A 23,159-nucleotide genomic window follows, 5' to 3' on the forward strand; every position below is an offset into this window, starting at 1 on the left:
AATGGGTGTTGAATTTTGTCGAAAGCTTTCTCTGCATCTATTGAGATGATCATATGGTTTTTCTCCTTCAATTTGTTAATATGGTGTATCACATTGATTGTTTTGCGTATATTGAAGAATCCTTGCATTCCTGGAATAAACCCCACTTCATCATGATGTATGATCCGTTTAATGTGCTCTTGGATTCTGTTTGCTAGGATTTTGTTGAGGATTTTTGCATCTATGTTCATCAGTGATATTGGCCTGTAGTTTTCTTTCTTTGTGACATCCTTGTCTGGTTTTGGTATAAAGGTGATGGTGGCCTCGTAGAATGAGTTTGGGAGTGTTCCTTCCTCTGCTATATTTTGGAAGAGTTTGAGAAGGATAGGTGTTAGCTATTCTCTAAATGTTTGATAGAATTTACCTGTGAAGCCATCTGGTCCTGGGCTTTTGTTTGTTGGAAGATTTTTAATCACAGTTTCAATTTCAGTGCTTGTGATTGGTCTGTTCACATTTTCTATTTCTTCCTGCTTCAATCTCGGCAGGTTGTGCATTTCTAAGAATTTGTCCATTTCTTCCAGGTTGTCCATTATATTGGCATAGAGTTGCTTGTAGTAATCTCTCATGATCTTTTGTACTTCTGCAGTGTCAGTTGTTACTTCTCCTTTTTCATTTCTAATTCTATTGATTTGAGTCTTGTCCCTTTTTTTCTTGATGAGTCTGGCTAATGGTTTATCAATTTTGTTTATCTTCTCAAAGAACAAGCTTTTAGTTTTATCGATCTTTACTATCATTTCCTTCATTTCTTTGTCATTTATTTCTGATCTGATTTTTATGATTTCTTTTCTTCTGCTAAATTTTGGGGGTTTTTTGTTCTTCTTTCTCTAATTGCTTTAGGTGCAAGGTTATGTTGTTTATTCGAGATGTTTCCTGTTTATTAAGGTAGGATTGTATTGCTATAAACTTCCCTCTTAGAACTGCTTTCACTGCATCCCATAGATTTTGGGTCATCATGTCTCCATTGTCATTTGTTTCTAGGTATTTTTTAATTTCCTGTTTGATTTCTTCAGTGATCACTTCGTTATTAAGTAGTGTATTGTTTACCCTCCATATGTTTATATTTTTTACAGATCTTTTCCTGTTATTGATATCTAGTCTCATAGTGGTGTGGTTGGAAAAGATACTTGAAACAATTTCAATTTTCTTAAATTTACCAAGGCTTGACTTGTGACCCAAGATATGATCTATCCTGGAGAATGTTCCATGAGCACTTGAGAAGAATGTGCATTCTGTTGTTTTTGGATGGAATATCCTATAAATATCAATTAAGTCCATCTTGTTTAATGTATGATTTAAAGCTTGTGTTTCCTTATTTATTTTCAGTTTGGATGATCTCTCCATTGGTGAAAGTGGGGTGTTAAAGTCCCCTACTATGAATGTGTTACTGCCGATTTCCCCTTTTATGGCTGTTAGTATTTGCCTTATGTATTGATGTGCTCCTATGTTGGGTGCATAAATATTTACAATTGTTATATCTTCTTCTTGGATTGATTCCTTGATCATTATGTAGTGTCCTTCTTTGTCTCTTGTAATTGTCTTTATTTTAAAGTCTATTTTGTCTGATATGAGAATTGTTACTCCAGCTTTCTTTTGGTTTCCATTTGCATGAAATATCTTTTTCCATCCCCTTACTTTCAGTCTGTATGTGTCTCTAGGTCGGAAGTGGGTCTCTTGTAGACAGCAAATATATGCGTCTTGTTTTTGTATCCATTCAGCCAATCTGTGTCTTTTGGTGGGAGCATTTTGTCCATTTACATTTAAAGTAATTATAGATATGTATGTTCCTATTCCCATTTTCTTAATTGTTTTGGGTTCGTTATTGTAGGTCTTTTCCTTCTCTTATGCTTCTTGCCTAGAGAAGTTCCTTTAACATTTGTTGTAAAGCTGTTTTGGTGGTGCTGAACTCTCTCAGCTTTTGCTTGTCTGTAAAGGTTTTAATTTCTCCATCAAATCTGAATGAGATCCCTGCTGGGTAGAGTAATCTTGGTTGCAGTTTTTTCTCCTTCATCACTTTAAATATGTCCTGCCACTCCCTTCTGGCTTGCAGAGTTTCTGCTGAAAGATCAGCTGTTAACCTTATGGGGATTCCCTTGTGTGTTATTTGTTGTTTATCCCTTGCTGCTTTTAATATGTTTTCTTTGTATTTAATTTTTGACAGTTTGATTAATATGTGTCTTGGCATAGTTCTCCTTGGATTTATCCTATATGGGACTCACTATGCTTCCTGGACTTGATTAACTATTTCCTTTCCCATATTAGGGAAGTTTTCAACTCTAATCTCTTCAGATATTTTCTCAGTCACTTTATTTTTCTCTTCTTCTTCTGGATCACCTATAATTTGAATGTTGGTGCATTTAATGTTGTCCCAGAGGTCTCTGAGACTGTCCTCAGTTCTTTTCATTCTTTTTTCTTTATTCTGCTCTGCAGTAGTTATTTCCATTATTTTATCTTCCAGGTCACTTATCCGTTCTTCTGCCTCAGTTATTCTGCTATTCATCCCATCTAGAGTGTTTTTAATTTCATTTATTGTGTTGTTCATCATTGTTTGTTTCATCTGTAGTTCTTTAGTTCCTTGTTAAATGTTTCTTGCATTTTGTCCATTCTATTTCCAAGATTTTGGATCATCTTTACTATCATTATTCTGAATTCTTTTTCAGGTAGACTGCCTATTTCCTCTTCATTTGTTAGGTCTGGTGGGTTTTTATCTTGCTCCTTCATCTGCTGTGTGTTTTTCTGTCTTCTCATTTTGCTTATCTTACTGTGTTTGGGGTCTCCTTTTTGCAGGCTGCAGGCTCATAGTTCCCGTTGTTTTTGGTGTCTGTCCCCAGTGGCTAAGGTTGGTTCAGTGGGTTGTGTAGGCTTCCTGGTGGAGGGGACTAGTGCCTGTGTTCTGGTGGATGAGGCTGGATATTTTCTTTCTGGTGAGCAGGTCCACATCTGGTCGTGTGTTTTGGGGTGTCTGTGAACTTATTATGATTTTAGGCAGCCTCTCTGCTAATTGGTGGTGTTGTGTTCCTGTCATGCTAGTTGTTTGGCATAGGATGTCCAGCACTGTAGCTTGCTGGTGGTTGAGTGAAGCTGGGTGCTGGTGTTGAGATGGAGATCTCTGGGAGATTTTTGCTGTTTGACATTATGTGGAGCTGGGAGGTCTCTTGGGGACCAGTGTCCTGAAGTTGGCTCTCCCACCTCAGAGGCACAGCACTGTCTCCTGGCTGCAGCACCAAGAGCCTTTCATCTACACAGCTCAGAATAAAAGGGAGAAAAAGTAGAAAGAAAGAATTAGTAGAAGTAGAAAGAAAGAAAGAAAGAAAGAAAGAAAGAAAGGAGGGAGGGAGGGAGGAAGGAAGGAAGGAGGAAAGGAAGGAAACAAAGAAAGATGATAAAGTAAAATAAAGTAAGATAAAATATAATAAAGTTATTAAAATAAAAAATAATTATTAAGAAAAAAAGAAAAAAATTAAAAAAATAAACACAAGAAAAACGGATGGATAGAACCCTAGGACAAATGGTGGAAACAAAGCTCTACAGCATAAATTTTGCTGTCAAAGTCCACCTCCTCAATTTGGGATGATTCGTTGTCTATTCATGTATTCCACAGACATCAAGTTGATTGTGGAGCTTTAAACCGCTGCTTCTGAGGCTGCTGGGAGAGATTTCCCTTTCTCTTCTTTGTTCTCACAGCTCCCCGGGGCTCAGCTTTGGATTTGGCCCCGCCTCTGTGTGTAGGTCGCCGGAAGGCGTCTGTTCTTCGCTCAGACAGGACGGGGTTAAAGGAGCCGCTGATTCGCGGGCTCTGGCTCACTCAGGCTGAGGGGAGGGAGGGGCACGGAGTGCGGGGCTGGCTTGCGGCGGCAGAGGCCGGCATGACGTTGCACCAGCCTGAGGCGCGCCGTGCGTTCTACTGGGGAAGTTGTCCCTGGATCCTGGGACCGTGGCAGTGGCAGGCTGGACAGGCTCCCCGGAAGGGGGGTGCTCGCACACAGGCTTCTTGGTGGCGGCAGCAGCAGCCTTAGCGTCTCATGCCCGTCTCTGGGGTCCGCGCTTTTAGCCGCGGCTCGCGCCCGTCTCTGGAGCTCCTTTAAGCAGCGCTCTTAATCCCGTCTCCTCACGCACCAGGAAACAAAGAGGGAAGAAAAAGTCTCTTGCCTCTTCAGCAGGTCCAGACTTTTCCCCGGACTCCCTCCCGGCTAGGCGCGGCGCACTAACCCCCTGCAGGCTGTGTTCAGGCCGCCATCCCAGTCCTCTCCCTGCGCTCCGACCGAAGCCCGAGCCTCAGCTCCCAGCCCCGCCCGCCCCGGCGGGTGAGCAGACAAGCCTCTCGGCCTGGTGAGTGCTGGTAAGCGCCGATCCTCTGGCGGGAATCTCCCCGCTTTGCCCTCCGCACCCGTTGCTGTGCTCTCCTCCGCGGCTTCGAAGCTCCCCCCTCCGCCTCCCGCAGTCTCCGCCTGCGAAGGGGCTTCCTAGTGTTTGGAAGTTTTTTCTCCTTCACAGCCCTCTCCCACTGGTGCAGGGCCCGTCCCTCTCCTTTTGTCTCTGTTTATTCTTTTGCCCTATCCAGGTACGTGGCGGGGGGTTTCTTGCCTTTTGGGAGGTCTGAGGTCTTCTGCCAGCGTTCAGTTAGGTGTTCTGTAGGAGTTGTTCCACATGTAGATGTATTTCTGGTGTATCTGTGGGGAGGAAGGTGATCTCCACGTCTTATTCTTCCGCCATCTTCCCTCTCTTTATTTCTTGATTTCTGAAGCAGTGACTGCTTGGCTTTCTGTTTCATTTGTAACTAATTTTGAAGCAACACTATAAAATCTCAAATAACAGTGGTGAGGAATATGCAAGAGAGTTACATTCTTTCTTTCTTATTAACTCCAGCTGTTACAGCACAGTGAGACCAAACAATACGGAAATGTCAGAGTTTGGAGCAGAGAACGTTTTATTACAGGGCCAAGCAAGGATAAAGGAGGCCTCACACCCCTCCAAAACTCCAAACTTCCTGAATGGTTTCAGCAAAGCGTTTTAAAGGCCAGATGAGGGAGGGATGTCCCTAGGATATGTGATCAGCTCATGCACAATTCTCTGATTGGTTAATGTTGAGGTAACAGAACGATTAACATTATCAGTCCTTAGGCACCAATGGTTCGGGAGCTGTGTGCTCAGGATCATCAAGTAGTTAATTTCTTCCATTTGGTGGTGGTTTTAGCATCTGAAAAACTCAGGAAATATGCATGAGATACTATTATCTGGGTACTACAGAGGGGAGCTAAACCAGAGGATATGGGGGAAGGGTCTTTCCCAGGAAGTCCCCATAGGGTCCTGCTAGGTTACACAGCACATCAAGAAAAGAGGATCTTTCTGGAAAGATTTAAAGGAGTTCATAAGGTGGATTCAGACATTCGGTTTGTTGTATGTAGTATGGAATGCACAGCAGACCATGTTACTATGTTGGAGGGGGTTATCAAGAGGACGGGACTGTCTGGGTAACCCAGAGGCTCCTTTCTCCTTCCTCTGTCCTTGGAACGTACATTCTGACCACTGCTCCTGCACCAGGAGCCACTTTGCGTTGAGAGAGTAATGTGTTATTGAAACCATCTGGACTGTATACGTGACTAAACTCTGTTACGGCTTCTCTGTAAACTTTGAAGATTCTGGTAGACAGATTCGGAGGTCTACTCATCTTGTGGCCCACCAAAGACCAGCCTCACATGTAAGTCTCTTGCTTACAAACCTGCCACCTGCCCATTTGGAGTGGTCTGCCCCTTCCTTCTGTCTCTCCTTGCTGTCCTGGTACAGGGGGAAATTTCAAGTTTCACTGGGAAAATTCTGAGGTTGTGAACCAACATAACTAGCTACGGTTTGAAGGCTGAGAGGAGAATAAGGCAGTTGTTCAACCTGGAGCGGGTAGCCTCCTTCACTTAAGCATTTGGCTAGAAGACTGGCTTGGGAAGACGGTGGCCCAGCTGGTCTCTAAGCCAGATTCTCAGCCGGAATTTTATACACACAGGCACAAAGGAGAACTTGTAGCCCTGCGAGATAGCTGCTAATATGGTCTAAACTGGCTTTTAGCTTGGTAGAGCGTCTTCTGGCTAAATGTCAAATTAATTGGATAATTCCTTCAGAATGAACCCAGTGCCCAGTGTAAGCTTTTGGGGAGGCAGATTTATTTATTTTGAAACTGTGCTGTCTTCATAATCTTATAGAAATGTTGTTGATGTCAGATTCTGGAAAATATTCAAGTGGATAAGGTAGAAGACTAAACTAAAAGGGCTGTTCCTCTTGCTACCGAAACCAGGTTCAGCTGCTCGCTGCCTGACGGGCCAATAAGTTGAGTGACAAGGTTTGAGGCAAGGAAAGCCACTTCATTGGAGAAAGCCAGCTAACCAAGAAGATGGTGGACTTGTGTCTTTAGAAAACCATCTTAACATCTCGGCTCAGGCAAAGGGCTTTTACAGGGGAAGACAGAACAGAGAGTCAAAAAGGGGGAAGGGGTGTCAGTGATTAATCTTCAGCTCCAGGTGTCTTGTGTAAGTCCCGTCGCCATCTACATGATACAGGAGATGTATAGTTAAGAACCTTGAATTCTTGCTCTCATCGGCCGTTCTGAAATGTTTCTAAAAAACATCTAAGATTAAGTCAGTTAATTTCAAAGACAGCCGCTATGGGCTAAGGTGAAGGGGATGGGATGCTTTCTGGAATTTGGACAAGGACCACCTCCCCACATCTTGCCGGTAGAGGGAAAACTTCATTTGCAGATTTTTATCTTTGCCCCCTCTTGGGCAGCCCTTACAAAATGTGTTAGCTTAAATCGTGTCATACTGATCCTACAAAAGCTCGCCGAATGGAACAGAAATCAAGAAAGGCTTTTGTTCCCAGGAGGATCGCACAGGGTCTTGCTTGGTTTCACTTCTTCCTTCCTTCCCTTCTTTCTTCCCTTGTAGTATGTACTGTGTGCCAAGCACTATGCTGGGTGGTGGAATAAAAAAAGACAAAAAAGCAAGTTAACATCTCTACTTTTTGATAGTCAACCAGGGACGTAGTGGAGAATACAGACACACATATGCTAAATGTAAAATACTGTAACCGTGCTGCAATAGAAATATAAACTAAGCAAATATTTTGAAAACACACACCTCACAAAACAGGAATGTGTGTCTTGGCTACTACTTTTTACTTCATTGTTTAGCAAGGTAATGATGATACATAGAAGGTTTTTAAAAAGTAGAATGAGGGAATACTTTGGGTAGCTTGGTGGAAGAGACGGGTGGCAAATGAATGAAGTTAAAAGAGGTTTTATTTGAACTGGGATATAAAGATATTTCTTTTTAAAGATGTTTTCTCTGAAAAGAATGTGGAGCCTTCAAACTTTTTCTCCCATGATGACCCCACCTTTTGTGACTGGCTATAATTCTCACCAATGGTGTATGTGAGGTCCAGTTGCTCTTACATACTAACCGACACATTTTTTTTTCCAGTCTTTATTTAATCACAGTCATTTAAAAACTTCCGTAGTGTCATTCCATTATGGTTTTAATTTGCTTTTCACCAATGGCTCATGTCAAGAATCTTTTCAAGTGCTTATTGGCCATTTTTGTATCTTCCTTGGTGATGTGGTTTTTCAAATCCTTTGGCCATTTTTACTCGGTTGTTTTCATTTTCTAGTTATAAGAGTTCTTGGTATCTTCTGGATACGTGCGTGTCCTTTGTCTGATATATGTGTTGTAAGTATTATTTCCCAGGCTATGGGTTGCCCTTTGGTTTTATTAACAGTGGCTTTAAGGAGCAAACATTTTAAGTTTTGATTAAGTTCAATTTTTCAGTGTTTTTGCTTGTGTTTTAAGAAAACTTTGCTTAACCCCTCTAGAAATGTTATAACTTTAGGCCGTGGATTTAGATCTATGAACAGTTTCCGGTGTATGGTATGAAATAAAGATCTCTTATTTAAAAAAATCTATATGGAAATCTAATTGTTACAGCAGTATTTATTTCTTTTACCTATTGAATTGTCTTGGCACCTTTGTTGCCAAATCTGTCTCCCTGTGCACCGATGCTGAATAAAAATACGGATACAGAGAATTGGAAGATAAGAAATAGAGAAGCTTTTTATTTTCTTTGCCAGGCAAAGGGAAGACACAGTAGGCTAACGCCTCAAGAACTATGCTCTCCTCCTTGGGGAATCGGAGAAGATTTTATACGTGGGGCTCACAGTCCAGGATATATGATAAGGATCAAAGTGGTGAAGATCCTGAATTTCTTTTCTTCTGAAAATTCACGGTCAAAGCTGGCATCAGGCAGCTCAGCAGCTGGGTCTGGTGTCCCTTATCGGCCGGTGACCTTCTTTCTGAAATGAAGAGTGCTACAAGGGAGTGTAGGGTGAGAAGAAATGCCAGGTGCAAAGGGTAATTTGTATGGAGTCAGAGAGTAATCAGCTTTGGGAAGGACAAGTCTAATTACAAGTGTTTGTTAGTAATAACAGCTAAAGAATAACCAAGATTGCTTAAGTCTTTCAGGCCTGTTTATGTTGTTTCCCCAGCCTGTTCATTGTTTCCTTATTTTCCTTGTTTGTCAGAAAAGTCTCGTTTCTATTTTTGCTTCAACACCTTTGCCAAAAATCAACTAACTAAATTGTGCGGGCCTATTTCTGAACGCTGGGTTTTTGTTCCATTGTTCTATATGTTTAAACTTTTGCCACTCCCAAGTGTCTTGATTTCTGTTTAAATCTTCAGATTAAGTATATAATTATTCTAACTTTGTTTTCCTTTTTAAGAAAGTGCTTAGCAAGGTAATGCCAGGTCTTTCACATTTTCGTACAAATTTTAGAATCAGCTTGTCATGTTCAACAGAAAAAAAGCCTAAAGGGTTTTGCATTGAAACTGCATTGAAAGTATAGACAATTTTTTTGGAGAATTTACATTTTAACAATAACTGAGTCTTTCAATCCATTTACAAAATATATTGTTCCACTTATTTGGACCTTCTTTAATTTCTCTCAACAATATTTTGTAAGTTTTAGTGTAGAGATCTTGGTTTTCCTTGCTATATTTTTCTCTTGTAAATGGAAGTTTTTAAAGTTTTTGCTTTGCATTTACTTGCTGTTAGTATATTCACATGGAAAATAGTTCTTTATACTAACTCTCTATCCTGTAATCTTTTTAAATTCACTCACTGGTTTTAACAGTTGTTTTGTAGATTTGTTGGGATTTTTTTTTATATAAGCAAAAACGACATCTCCTAAAAGGAACAGTTTTACTTCTTTATTGCTGAACTTTATATATTTTATTGCTTACACTTTACATATTCCAATTGATAGGACCTCCAATACAGTGTTGACTAGAAACAAAGTGAGCTTCTTTGCTTTGTTCCTGATCTTAAGTGGCAGCTGTTTAGTCTATCACTATTAAGTACAACATTAGTGATAACGTTTTTGGGTGATGCTACTATTATTCCCGCTTTGCTAGAGTTTTATCATGAATGGGTATTGAAGTTTGTCAATGGCATATATTGAAACTGTCACTTTTTTTCTTTTTTCTGGGAATATATAGTGCATTACATGAATTGATGTTTGATTGTTAAGTCAACCTTGCATTTCTGGGATGAAATTTAATTGTTTATATTGTATTATAATTTTATATATTATTGGTTTTAATTTTATAATATTTTGTTAGAGTTTTTGTGTCTATGTTCATGAGGGATATTGAGTCATAATTATTTTTTGTTAAAATGTCTTTGTGATGATTTACTATTAGGTTTATATTAACCTCATAAATTGATTTGGGCAGTGCCTTCTTCCTCTATTTTCTGGAAAAGATTGTATAATATTGGCATTATTTCTTTCTTGGATTTTTAATATAATTCACACTCGAAATTATTTGGGCATAGGGTTTTATTTGTGTAAAGGTTCTTGATAATGTAATTTTAAAATGTACATATAAAATATTCAGATTTTCTCATTATTGTTGAGTCAACTTTCACGTTATATTTTTCAAGGATATTTTTCATTTCATCTAAATTGTTGAATTTGTTGCCATGATGTTTTTCATATTGCTGAATTTTTTGCATACTGGTGTTCATATTATTTTCTTATTATCCTTTTAATGTCTATAGGAACAGTAGCAAAAAAATCCCTCTTTTATTCATGATATTGATTTTTCCTTTTCTTCCCGCCTTGATTGGTCTGTTTAGGGGATTGATAATTTTATTTATCCTTCCAAAGAATTAAGTTTTGGTTTTGTTAATGTTTTATTATTTGCCTGTTTTCTAGTTTCATTTTATTTCTACACTTATCTTTATTATTTCTATCCTTCTGCTTACATCATGTCTCCTCTGATTCCTCTTGACTATGACAGTTTCTCAAACTTTCCTTGTTTTTGATGACCTTGACAGTTTTAAGGAGTACCTGCCAGGTATTTTGAAGAATGTTTGTCAGTGGTATTTGTCTGATGTGTTTTTCATGATTGGACTGGAGTTATGGGTGTTTGAGAGGAAGACCACAAAGTTAAAATTTAAAAATGGCATAGAATATCATTCTCATCACATCATATCATGGGTGTACTGACAACCTAATTTGTCACTTTTGATGTTAATTTTTTGTCATTGACTAAACTAGTGAATGTCTGGTTAATCTGAATGTCTGGTTAATTGTAAAATTACTCTATTTTTCCCTTTTTATATAGCCCTTTGGAAGGAATTCACCATGTGCAACATACACATAAGGAGTGGGGGTTATGGTTCATCTGCTGTAGAATGGAGTTTCTAGATAAATTATTTAGGATTCTGCATAGGAGATTTGTCTATTTTCTGCCACATGTATGTATGTATGTATATCAGTATGGACTCATGGATATTTGTTTTATAATTTTGGTTATAATCCAAAACTACTTTATTTTGTTGTTCCAGTTGTTCCAGTATTGGCTATTGGAAGATCTAGGTTCCATTTTTACAAAACCCTTATGAGATCTTCCCTTTCTATGAGTCTTTTAAATGTTACATCACTTGTGTCCTTTTCTTTATAATCAAGTTTTCTATTCTAAATAAGCACCTTTACGTCTATGACTTTATGCTGATATATTCCAAATTTACATCTTCTTTTCTAAGCTCCAGACTCTTATATTCAATTGACTATTAGCATATATATAATATGTCTATTATATATGTATGTGTGTGTATACATACACACACACACACAGATGCAAAGTAAAAATTCCTGATTTTTTCATTCATGCACCAGGCTGTCTCCTTTTTGTACATGGAACTACTATCACCATCACATATTTGGTACAGACAAAAATCTAGGCATCTTTTTGGTTTCTCCTTTGTCTTATCTTCCAAATAAATCTAGAAAAAATTCTGGGTATCTCTGCCAACGTGAATTTTTCCAGTTCTATTTATTTTTACACTTATCACCTTAGCCCACAGCCAAGATCCTCTCACATCAGATCAACTAGAATCACTTACTAAATGGTCTTCTTGTTTGTACTTTTGTACCTCCACACAAAAAGAGAGAGAGAGAGAGAAAGAGAGAGAGAAGAGAAGAGAAGAGATCTTTTAAAAATGTTAAAAGGGGGATTGCCCTGGGGCGTCCAGTGGTTAAGACTTTGTGCTTCCACTGCAGGGGGTGTGGGTTCGATCCCTGGTCAGGCGAACTAAGAACCTGCATGCTGCAGCATGGCCAAAAAAAAAAAAAATGTTAATAGGACAGGATCATGCTTACTAGCCTTCAGCAACATCCCATCAAACTTAAATTTAATTGCAGATTACTTATCACTGTCTTCAAGAACCTAAAACACAATGCTCCCAGCTTATATCTCCATACTCGTATCATTTTCTATCCTTCTCATGATCCAGCCACAGTTGTCTCTTCTGTCTCTTAAATGTATCCAGTCCTTCTCATCACTGAAGGCTTAAATTTACTTCCTCTTCCTGGAATTCTCCTTACCCTTCAGGTTTTAGCTTTCAAAGAAAATTCTTAGGGGTGTCTTCCCTAATACTATGTAGCTACAGGAATTTTCCTCTCACAGTTATTCTCCATCTCATTAATCTGTTTATTTCCTTCATCTTCTAAATCTGCTTATTTATCAATATCTGCAATAATCTTTTTATTATTTTGTTTCTGACTGGTCTTTCTCCTATTACTAGAATAAAGGGGATTTTCAGCTTTTCAGCTTATTGCTCTATTCAGCGTTTATAATAATACCCAGTACTTACTAGAATTTAACATGTGTATTGAATGAATAAATTAATAAATAAACATTCCCAAGAAAAGAGTCTAAGCTTTTGTTAAAAATCTTAAAGGAGACTTCTCATAACTTAAGCACTGCTCCTTCTAAAATATGAAAAACAAAGATTTACTCTGTTTGTTCTAAAGTATGAAAAACCCAATAGCATTAATCAAAGGAGGACATTAAGGTAGGAAAATTGGCATAGATAAAACTGTCTATATCAGTTGATTTCTATCAACTGATTAAATCTTAAAGTGATGACATGAAAGGTCTACTGGTAGTATCTCAGATTTTCCCCTGAGGTATGCAGTTTATTAATTTCTTCAATTGCTTTAGCATTGAAGTGATATAATATTTATGGGGTTAAGATATTGCCTTGGCTCTGTGGGGTCTTTTGCAGTTCCATATGAACTTTAGGATGCTTTTTTCTATTTCTGTAAAATGTGCCATTGGAAGTTTGATGGAGATTGCATGAATCTGTAGTTGGCTTTGGCTAGAAGAGAAATTTTAACAGTATTAATTATTGCAGTTCATGAACATGAGAAATCTTTCCATTTATTTTTGTCTTCAGTTATCTCATTAATATCTTATAGTTTTCAGTGTACAGGTCTTTAACTTTTTCGTTAAAATTATTCCTAAGTATTTCATTCTTTTTGGCACTATTGTAAATGAGGTTGTTTCTTAATTTCTTTTTCTAATAGTTTGTGTTAGTATAGAAAAATGTGACTGATTTTTGTATGTTGATTTTGTACCCTGAAACTTACTGAATTCCTTTATTACTTACAACAGTTTTTTTTTGGTGGAGTGTTCAGTGTTTTCTATTTATAGTATCAGGTCAGCTGCAAACAGAAACAATTTAACTTCTTTTTCTTAAATATTTATTTATTTATTTGGTTGTGCTGGGTCTTAGTTGCAGCTCACTGGCTCCTTAGTTGTGGCAGGCAGGCTCCTTAGTTGTGGCATGCGAACTCTTAGTTGCAGCGTGCATGTGGGATCTAGTTCCCTGACCAGGGATCGAACCTGGGCCCCCTGCATTGGGAATGTGGACTCTTAACCACTGCCCCACTAGGGAAGTCCCTAACTTCTTTTTTGATTTGTATACCTGTTATTTCTTTCTCTTGCCTAATTGTTCTGGCTATGACTTCCAGTGTTATGTTGAATAAAGGTGGTGAAAGTGGACACCGTTGTCTTGTCCCTGTTCTTAGAAGAGAAACTTTCAGGTATTTGCCATCTTGTATGATGTTATCTGTGGTCTTGTAATGTATGGCCCTTATTTTGTTAAGGTACATTTCTTCCATAGCTAATTTGTTGAGAGTTTTTATCATGAAATGAGGTTGAATGTTGTCAATGGTTTTTCTGAATCTACTGAGATTATCATGTGATTTTTATGTTTTATTCTGTTAATGTGGTGTTTACATTTATTGATTTGCACATGTTGAACCATCCTTGCATTCCAAGAATAAATCTCACTAGATCATGGTGCATGATTTTTTTAATGTGCTGTTTAATTTGGCTTGCTAGTATTTTGTTGAGGATTTTTGCTTCTATATTCATTTGGGATATTGGCTTGTAATTTTTTGTTCTTTTTTGTACTTTCTTGTAGTGTTCTTATCTGACTTGGTATCAGGGTAATGCTGGCCTCATAAAATGAATTTGGAAGTGTTCCTGCCTTTTTTATATAGCAACCATGAGAAAGAAGAACAAAGCTTGAGGCACCATACTTCTTAATTTCAAACTATTACAAGGCTATAGTAGTCAAAACAGTATGGCACTGGCATAAAAACAGATATACAGATCACTGGAACAGAATAGAGAGCCCTAAAATAAACCTACTCATAAATGGTCAACTAATATTTGAAAAGGACACCAAGAATATCTGATGGGGAAAGGAGAGTCTGTTCAATAAGTGGTGTTGGAAAACTGGATACCCACACGCCAAAGAACTAGAGTCTTATTTTACACCATACACAAAAATTAATGAATTAAATACTTAAATGTATTTCAATGGCCATTATGGGCTCTACTCAATTTTATTTTTGAAGTGAATAAAAACATTTCAGAAACTTTTCTGGCTTAGGATTTTATACTGACAATTAACACAACCAATTCTGAAAAAGCTAGGACAGAAAGTCAGCATATATAACTTTACTTGCTCATTAAATATAGTATAAGATTAATAATATACATAAATTTGAATTAAGGAAGCTACTTAATTCTTCTTGAAATTTCTTCAGTTGTGTCTGGGTCTAATTTATTTGTTTTCCTGGAGCACGATTTCTGAAGTATAAACAATAGTTATGTATGCTTGATGAAAACTTTTGTAAGCTAAAATTGGAGATGCTCACCATGATACAGTCAAATCAAGAATACCCAGATCTGTCTCATTTCAAAGATAATCATATACATTACACTCAGCTGAAACATATACAATTAGTCACATTTTTATCACGTTTTGGAGACTGTTCTTACTTATTCTTACTAGTGTTTTTTTTACTACATTCTCCTTTTCAGTAATCCCTTACAGCACTGTAGCATGCTGTTTCTCTCATGTTATCCCTCTAGTCTATCCCATGCAAGAAAAAAGAGAGAACCATAATTTCCATTCACTCCACAAGTGAAAAAAAGGATAAGAATGAGAAAGGTGAAGTGATTTACGTAAGATCATGCTAGGAATCACTGGTTGAGCAATATTACTACAATTATATCACACAATTTCTAGCTCTAACAGTTTAAATGGCCATGCGCTTCTGGGAGAGATTTATGAAGACATCTTTCTCCCTATAGCAAGAGCTGGGAAACTTACAGAATGTCAATGTCCTATATCTGTCTAAAAGGTTAAAGTTAGAGATAAAAAGAAAACAACTTGTGGCCTAAACAGACTAGTTGTAGGAAGGCTTTTTGCCATAATTCTACCTGAGGTATCTGGATCTTTTAAAGCCACATTTTGAGGTACTGCATCTCAGATGTCAGTGTGATGTGATCAAAGTGTTAGGTTGGCTTCGCTGGCTTTGAATCGCCTTGCTTTATCAAAGGATGAATAACAACTTCCAGCATAGAGAAAGACAGGCAATTTGATTGCAGGAAGAAAAAATATCTCTTTTGAAAGGGTAGACAACTATTAGCAACTTAAAAATATATAAAATAAATATCATAATGTACTTGAAGTGATTAAGCTATGAGGGGTTAGCTATTGAATTAAAATGTGTCAGCTTTTGGCATTTTGGAAGAAAGCCGAAGACAGCATCCAAAGTGTTTTCCTTAGTTATAAATAAAAGTATTAGGATATATGGCAACTGTGATCAAAGGAATTCAGACAAATTGAAGTGAGGTGAGATGTGAATTACATCAGCTCAGCAGGACGAGTGTCAGATTTATTGAACTCAGCAAGGACAGTGTGTGAGACATCACCTTCTGAGTTGAGAGAGACAGGCAAACCGGTCCCGGTCTCTAAAAACAAACAGTTGGGAAAACATCATAAATATTTTGATTTTTGAAAGTTTTATTTTATTTTGGGACAGTGTGTATTAATTACTTATGTGTTTTTATCCCTCTCAAAAAGAAGTACTATATTTGAAAGGAATATTAATTGTAACCTCCAGCATTACTTTCTTTAGAAATAAAATAGAGGCTTCTTCCCTAATTTCTTTCTTTTCGTTTCTCCTCCCTGGTTAGTACTTCTAAAGCACAAATAATTAAAATTGATAATTTAAAACAGATATTTGTAAATCATATGGGGGAATTTGTAATTGGATCTAATCAACAAGGAGTTTAGGGGAACTGAAGAAACATTGAATATGCTACGTTTTCTTAAAATTATGTTAAGTACCTTCTGAGGCTTCAGTGCTGGAGAGGACATGGCTGACACCGAGCCCAGATTATCAGACCACTCACTGTGTGTCTTCACTGCAGATATTTGGTTTTGCTGGTGGTTAGGTTGATAGATAAGCAGGCAGAGATGTGGGTAATTAAAAACATGTTATCGCAATCATCCTTAATCTAATCAAAGCAAAGAGATATAAAAAGGGTCTTATATCTTCTCCTCAACTCCTACCAACATTTAAACTTTTTTTCATGCAATATTCAAAGGTTGTATCTGCACATTTTTACATTGTGTTTTTAGGCAAAATTAAGCTAAAGTTAAAAAATGCTGAGTAAACTATAGGAGAGTACGATATTTTAGATAGAGCATCTATATTGCACCAAATCTTACAAACCCCACTTTTTTTTTTTTGACCTTTTAGAAAGCATATCTGAATGCAAGGGAATGAGTCTGATATTATTTAAAGAAATGACCTTAAATCATCTCTACTTACAAAATATGAAAGTAATTCACATATTTTGATACCTTAAGTATTCATTTTAACAAACTACATCTAATAGGCTTCGTATTGTGTTGTAGTTGCCTGAGTTCACTCAAATATTTGAAAATTTCAGGTAATGAGAATATATCTTTGTTTCTCAGACTGTGAAATGAATATTAAAAATCAGTCTCTTTGGACGGGGGAAACGAGGATATAATTCCAAGGTTTTTTTTTTTTTTTTTTTTTTTTTTGCTGTACGCAGGCCTCTCACTGCTGTGGCCTCTCCCGTTGCAGAGCACAGGCTCCGGAGGCGCAGGCTCAGCGGCCATGGCTCACGGGCCCAGCCGCTCCACAGCATGTGGGATCTTCCCGGACTGGGGCACGAACCCGTGTCCCCTGCATCGGCAGGCGGACTCCCAACCACAGGTGGACTCTCAACCACTTCCCACCAGGGAAGCCCCATGATAGCTATTCTTTTAACAAGTTTTTAAGTGCACAACACTCTATTGTTAATTATAGACACTATGTTATACAGCAGATCTCTAAAACGAGTTCTATTCCTTGACCTTGACACACATGTCCCTTTGATGACAACCTACTGAAACTTGAGGTTCATTTGGATTTTTTCACAAATCCCCTATCTCCACTTCCACATATTTCTTCTTGAACCTCTGAGTTCCCATAGCTTCCTGTCCTAGGGTACCTTAGCATACTCTTACTTTTACTATATACTGTATAGTATATGTCTTATAATAAAGGCCTTGAGGCCTTGCACTAATTGTTCACTCATCCTGGAATATTTTCTTCAGTTCTTTCTGGTTGACTCTTGTCATCCAAGTCTTAACTTACATTCTGCCACAGCCAAGAGATCTTCTCTGGCCATACAAGGTAAAGTCACCTCCCAGTCACTGGCTGTTCTATCATCGCACTTTACTCCCTAGCACTACTTAGTGTATGTCTCCCTCATTAAAATGTACACTCCCTGTCTGCTGACACCTTGCCTACATCATGCACCACTGTATTCACAGCCCTTTAGAATGGTGACTGGAGACAACAGATGCTCAATAAACATGTAATGACTGAATTAATCCTTTTGTCTCCATGGATTTTTCCATTTTGTTGGACAGTGTATTAACCTGAGAATATGGCTGCCTCTGTTTCATCTTCTTATCTTCTGTGATATCTGATACATGGTCTTGCACCCAGGAAAGGCTCAGGGTTTTTTTATTAATAGAATTGTATTAATGTGGCTGGAAAACTGGTAGATAATTGGAACCGTTACTCTAACTCTGTTTGCAAAAAGTAGTTTCTGTTGTAACATCATTTCATTTTCTAATACTTGGTGAAATGAAAAATAGAGAAAGGAAGAACACAATTGTAGTACGCTAGCTTAAAGAAATCCATATCAAGGCAAACCAATTGTATTCCCAAAGGAAACTTGATTTAATTTCTTTCTAAAAAATTGTCCATATCTACATATTCAACTGCAATATAGCAAATGGTATGATTATTTAAATAAAAGATATTTAAAACCAGGGTTCTTGTAAAAAAATCTAAAAATATAATTACACACTTTTTAATATAACTAGGGGCTTTTCTGTATAGATGTGCTCTGGTCCACTAGTAATATAACTTTGCTACTAATAATTTTAAAGTGTCAAATTGTACATAATGCTTAAATTGACATAAGCTATTCAGAAACACAACACTGTGACTTAAATGAAGTAGATAAAAGCAGATTTCTAAAATGTTTAGTGTATTTTTATATGAATTGGGGAGTAAATCAAGACAATGTATTATTCTTGCAACATAAATTGGATTGAATTAGAAATAGACTTGCTACTTTGAAATGAAATTTACTACCAAATTTGTATTAGTTACAATGTGGGGACCAGGAGGGACTCTAGAAGTCATTCAAATGAGGTTAGTTAGATGTCCAGACTCAAGCCTCTACTTCTTAGTCTAAGGCTTACTCCAAAATGTAGCCTGCTGACTCTCATTTTTATCTTAAAGAGTACCAAGTGACAAACTTCTGAAACAGGTAGCCAACAGTGTTAGAAGCTAGTAGGTTTTGGCTTATCAAATTTTAAAGTATCCTTTATATTCAAAAAGGATGGGCAACTTTTAATAATACATTTCAATTAAATGAATAATATTAAAATCATACTTAGCTCGCAAAAATCTTTCCTTGATTATTTGTGAGGCACTTGTAGATTTAACGCTGCTTTCTTTATGAAATTTAGTAAGATTTGTACTGTGTATGCTGAATGACATTCTGGTTATTAGAATGCAAATTAGCAAAGAAGGAGTTAAGTGTACTGCTTTAGTGTACGTATTAGTTAGGATTATTTCAGTCTCAAATGGCAGGAACTTAAATTAGCTTATACCAGAAAAAAAAAAGCTCACTGGCTGGGAAGAATAGGGTAGTTCAGAAGCTAAAAGGAAAAGCTATAGAAAAACAAAGCATCTAGGGCAGGAATTATGCACTCCTCTTTGCTTATTTTTCCTCAACTTCATTCTGCAGAAGATTTCATTATTCATATTTTAAATAAGACATACACCCTGGCAGCTCTCATATCATTTCCTCTCAGTTAAGCAACCCATAAAAGGAGGTGGGGATTCCTTTACTCTAGGTTCTATCAATATTAAAGAAGATCTTGAATTGGCACAGCTTGGGGCACTTGGCCACAGTGGGAGATAGGGGAATCTTGCATCAGGATTATACGATTGACATCTTCACAAGAACCACATGCAACTTGGGAAGTGTGATTTCCCCAGAGAAAGGATGCTAAATTTTAAAAGGATGTTCAATTAAAAAGAAATTTTCCCCCTAGAGTATTTTTGATAACGGTATCTGCCACGATAATCTCTCATGAGTTAGTCATTTCAGAGATGGCATATATCAAATTCCATTACTGGCCTTATGTATGGAAGTTTTCAAAGACTGAAATATTGTAAAAACTAATATTGATGAAGGCGCAGTAAGATGGGCCCTCATCTAACTCTGGTGGTAGTGTAAATTGGTAAAACCTTTTGTAAAGCAATTTGATGTGTTAAGAAACTTAAAAGTATTTCACACTCTTGAATCTAGTAATTCCATTTCTAAAAGTGAATTCTAATAAAATAATCACAATGTGGGTAGATTTTTATATGCAACATTTGTAATAATTCTGAAATAAAATAAATGTTGAGAAAAGTTGATTTAGTTAAATATAAATATATGATGGGCTAATATGTAGATTACATGATACCCTCTTCACATGATTTTGCTAATATGTTATGTTTGCAAGATTGAAGGGAAACAAATGCCCTTATAAACTGTTGGTAAGAATGTAAATTGATGCAAAGTCATTGAGAGGAAATTATAAATTTTATAATCATGAAAATGTATATCAAAATTAAAAATGCAAATATAGCCTAGCAAATTTATTTCTAGGAATTTATCCCATTGATAGTCCTGTACATACACAAAGAACATTCACTGCAATAGAAACGTTTATTCGCAATAGAAAATATTTGGAGTAAGTTAAACGTCCACCAGTAAGGGACATATTTTAAAAATGCAGCACTTAAAAAATGATTGGGGCTTCCCTGTGGGTGCAGTGGTTAAGAATTTGCCTGCCAATGCCGGGGACACAGGTTCGAGCCCTGGTCTGGGAAGATCCCACAAGCTGCAGAGCAGCTATGCCTGTGCACCACAACTACTGAACCCACATGCCACAACTACTGAAGCCTGCACGCCACAACTACTGAAGCCCGTGAGCTTAGAGCCCGTGCTCCACAACAAGAGAAGCCACCTCAGTGAGAAGCCCACACACCGCAACGAAGAGTAGCCCCTGCTCGCCGCAACTAGAGAAAACCCGCGCGCAGCAACGAAGACCCAACGCAGCCAAAAATAAATAAATTTATTTATTTTTTAAAAAGAAGAAATGATCTATATCTCTTTTCTTTGAAGTGTAGTTGATTTACAATGTTGTATTCATTTCTGCTGTACAGCAAAGTGATTGTTATGCATATATATACATTCTTTTCTATATTCTTTTCCGTTGTGAGTTATCATAGGATATTGACTATAGTTCTCTGTGCTATACAGTAGGACCTTGTTTATAGAATGGTCTACATTGTTATCTGCAAAATATATTCTATAAAAAAAGCATACAACATCAAACGCTACTATAGTAGACTCTACTATAGACATCAAACGCTGCATCTACATCTACTATGGACGTCAAACACTGTCTATAGTAGACTCTCATTTATCTAATATTTTATGAATATGCTTGCATGAAATAGATGCAGTTGTGTGGTAGACATGACTAGTATTCACTTATATCCAGTTCTCTTTTCCTTCTTGGACATACAGACGATTATACTTTCCAAACTTCTTGCATTTATCTAGAGCGACGAAACTAGTTCTGGCAAATAAAATGTGACTGGGAGTGACTTTTGAGCTGACAAAAATGAAAAGCCCTCTTAAAACTCACCAGTCTCTCCCTCTGTATTCAAGCAAGGATCTTGTGTTGAAAATGTGAGCCACAAGATAAAAACAGTTTGGGTGGCTGACACATATAAAATATCTGCCTGAGGGTAACCAGGACTGGCAAGAAGTTTGTAGGAACAAAAAATAAGTGCTTACTGTGTTAAACTATTATGGATTTGGGGTTTTCTTTTTTTTTTTCTTTCATTTTAAAATAAAAGCTTTAATTTCAAAATTTTCTAGTTGCCTTTTTACTAGAGGCACTGCAATTCATCATTCAATATAGGACACTTAAAAAAATTATATGTAATTTACATATAAGTAAAATACAGACATCTTAAGTGCATAGCTCTGTGAATATTTACATGTGGGTGCATCTAAGTACCTGCCATCCAAAACAAGGTAAGCTCACTTAATTATGCTGAGACAAGAGGCATAATCAGGACTGATTGCCTCCTTGTGAAAAGATTCTTTGGAGTAAGAATATTATCAGTGATATATTGTATGACATCAGGAAACCCATCGCTGCTCTTACCATTCCTGGTGATGATAAGGTTGAATGCTTGGTTAAGGGGTACATAACCAAATTTGGACTTTTGCCTATAAGCCCCATCTTGCCCAATGTAGAAATTTACTTGACGCACTTTCAAGTACATTAATTCCATTCAGCGAATTGGCATTTTTTAAATGTCTCCATCTCCTTTCTCTTCTGCTCCCTTAGGGCTGGGAATCTTTGGAGAGATAGCCACTTCCACTTTTGTCAGTTCACAGGCTTTTTTCATGCAACCCCGTAAGCAGGCTGTGCACCCTGTAAGCGGGAATCATGGAGAGTGCGGAGCGGAGTTCAGCTGTCAAATGGCGCCGTGGAGTTGATTTGTAGTCTCTTCTCTATCATTAATTATAATCATAGCTGTACCCTTTTTACTGGTGTTGTAATCTCACGGCAGGTTTTTCGTTAATACTTTATTCCTGTGTACACACTCAGGCGACAGCATATTGTCCTCCAGGTGTGGAGGTGTGGAAAATTGCCGGCAGGTAACAAGAAGAGTGCAGACACCCTGCTTCGTTTATCAGGTACCCAAGCCTGTCCAGTATGAAATTGTAAATGAACCCAGCCCACTGTGTTAGCAGGGAGAACTCTCCTCTGAACCATGCACCACCAGACCCCACAGGTCTCTTGTGATTGCTCCAACTCCATCTTCACGGCCCTGGCTGCAATTCTGCTCCAAGAGGCAAACACAGCTTCCAGGTCAGGGGCGGACGTTGATACAACTCCCTGAAGAGCGGGAGCTCCTTCAAGGGCAGGTGCTTCCTCCTCAGGAGGAACAGCCCCTTCAAAAGACATCTGTTTATCAGAACATTCCAGAGGTAGTTCACCCTTGTCCAACTTTGATTTTCTTCTCGATGGAGATGATAGGATCCTGGCCTCCTTGGCTGTGGCAGGAATGTTTTTTGATGAGGGTAGGCATGTTCACAGAGTTCTTTAGATCCGTCTAGTTTCAGGCCTTTGGTGCTTAGTTTTAACTGCTGGCACCAAGCGCACACAACGTCCCTGTGAATCAGATTGACAGGTGGCACTATAGAAGGTAAAGGAAGAATTGGCATTGTCTTCTGAGGTTTCACACTGTCACAACATTGTGGCATTTTTCGTGGACAGCAAGTTCTGTTATCTTTTATAGATCTTTTTCTTTTGGTCCCCTTTGCTGAGTTTTCTAGTATATCTGGTTTACTAGAAGCCCCCTGTCCCTCTTCGGCATCTACTGATGTAAGTTGGAATTTGCAACTCATATATTCTTCCTCTGCCTTCTTTGTGGAGTTGCACTCCTGGTTGTCTGCACTCTCCATGCTCAGAAATTTCAAGGTTGATAAAACGGAGACTCTCCTTACTTCTTCATTTCGGGTTCTCTTTATCACAGAAAAAAACGTGGTCTATTCCAATTACCATAAGCAGTTCATTCGGGAAGCCAAATGTATTTCAAATTGGCTTACTGTTGTAACATATAGACTGCAGATTGTATAATGACTCAAATGCAACAGAAGTGAATTTTTTTTTCACTTATCAACTCATGGAGGTTCTGCACTAACTGTAATGATGGAGGTCACCATCTCTTACTTCATCTAGTCATTCAGGAACTCAAG

At 37.7% G+C, this 23,159-nt stretch overlaps 1 long non-coding RNA gene and 1 pseudogene across 2 annotated transcripts in view; one reads left to right on the forward strand and one right to left on the reverse strand.

Annotated features, from left to right (window-relative positions):
* The first annotated feature begins 3,891 nt into the window (after positions 1-3,891).
* LOC307186940 overlaps positions 3,892-23,159 on the forward strand; it is a 73,924-nt gene continuing 54,656 nt past the window's right edge. The window contains exon 1 of the long non-coding RNA XR_013828514.1: positions 3,892-4,365. This is a non-coding gene — a long non-coding RNA (uncharacterized lncRNA). The remainder of the gene's footprint in view (positions 4,366-23,159) is intronic.
* LOC307187046 (developmental pluripotency-associated protein 4-like) lies at positions 21,959-22,865 on the reverse strand (annotated as a pseudogene). The gene has a single exon. The product of its transcript is annotated as a developmental pluripotency-associated protein 4-like (transcript).

Source organism: Stenella coeruleoalba (genome assembly GCF_951394435.1).
Source record: "Stenella coeruleoalba genome assembly, chromosome: 5".
In the NCBI taxonomy this organism is placed as follows: domain Eukaryota; kingdom Metazoa; phylum Chordata; class Mammalia; order Artiodactyla; family Delphinidae; genus Stenella; species Stenella coeruleoalba.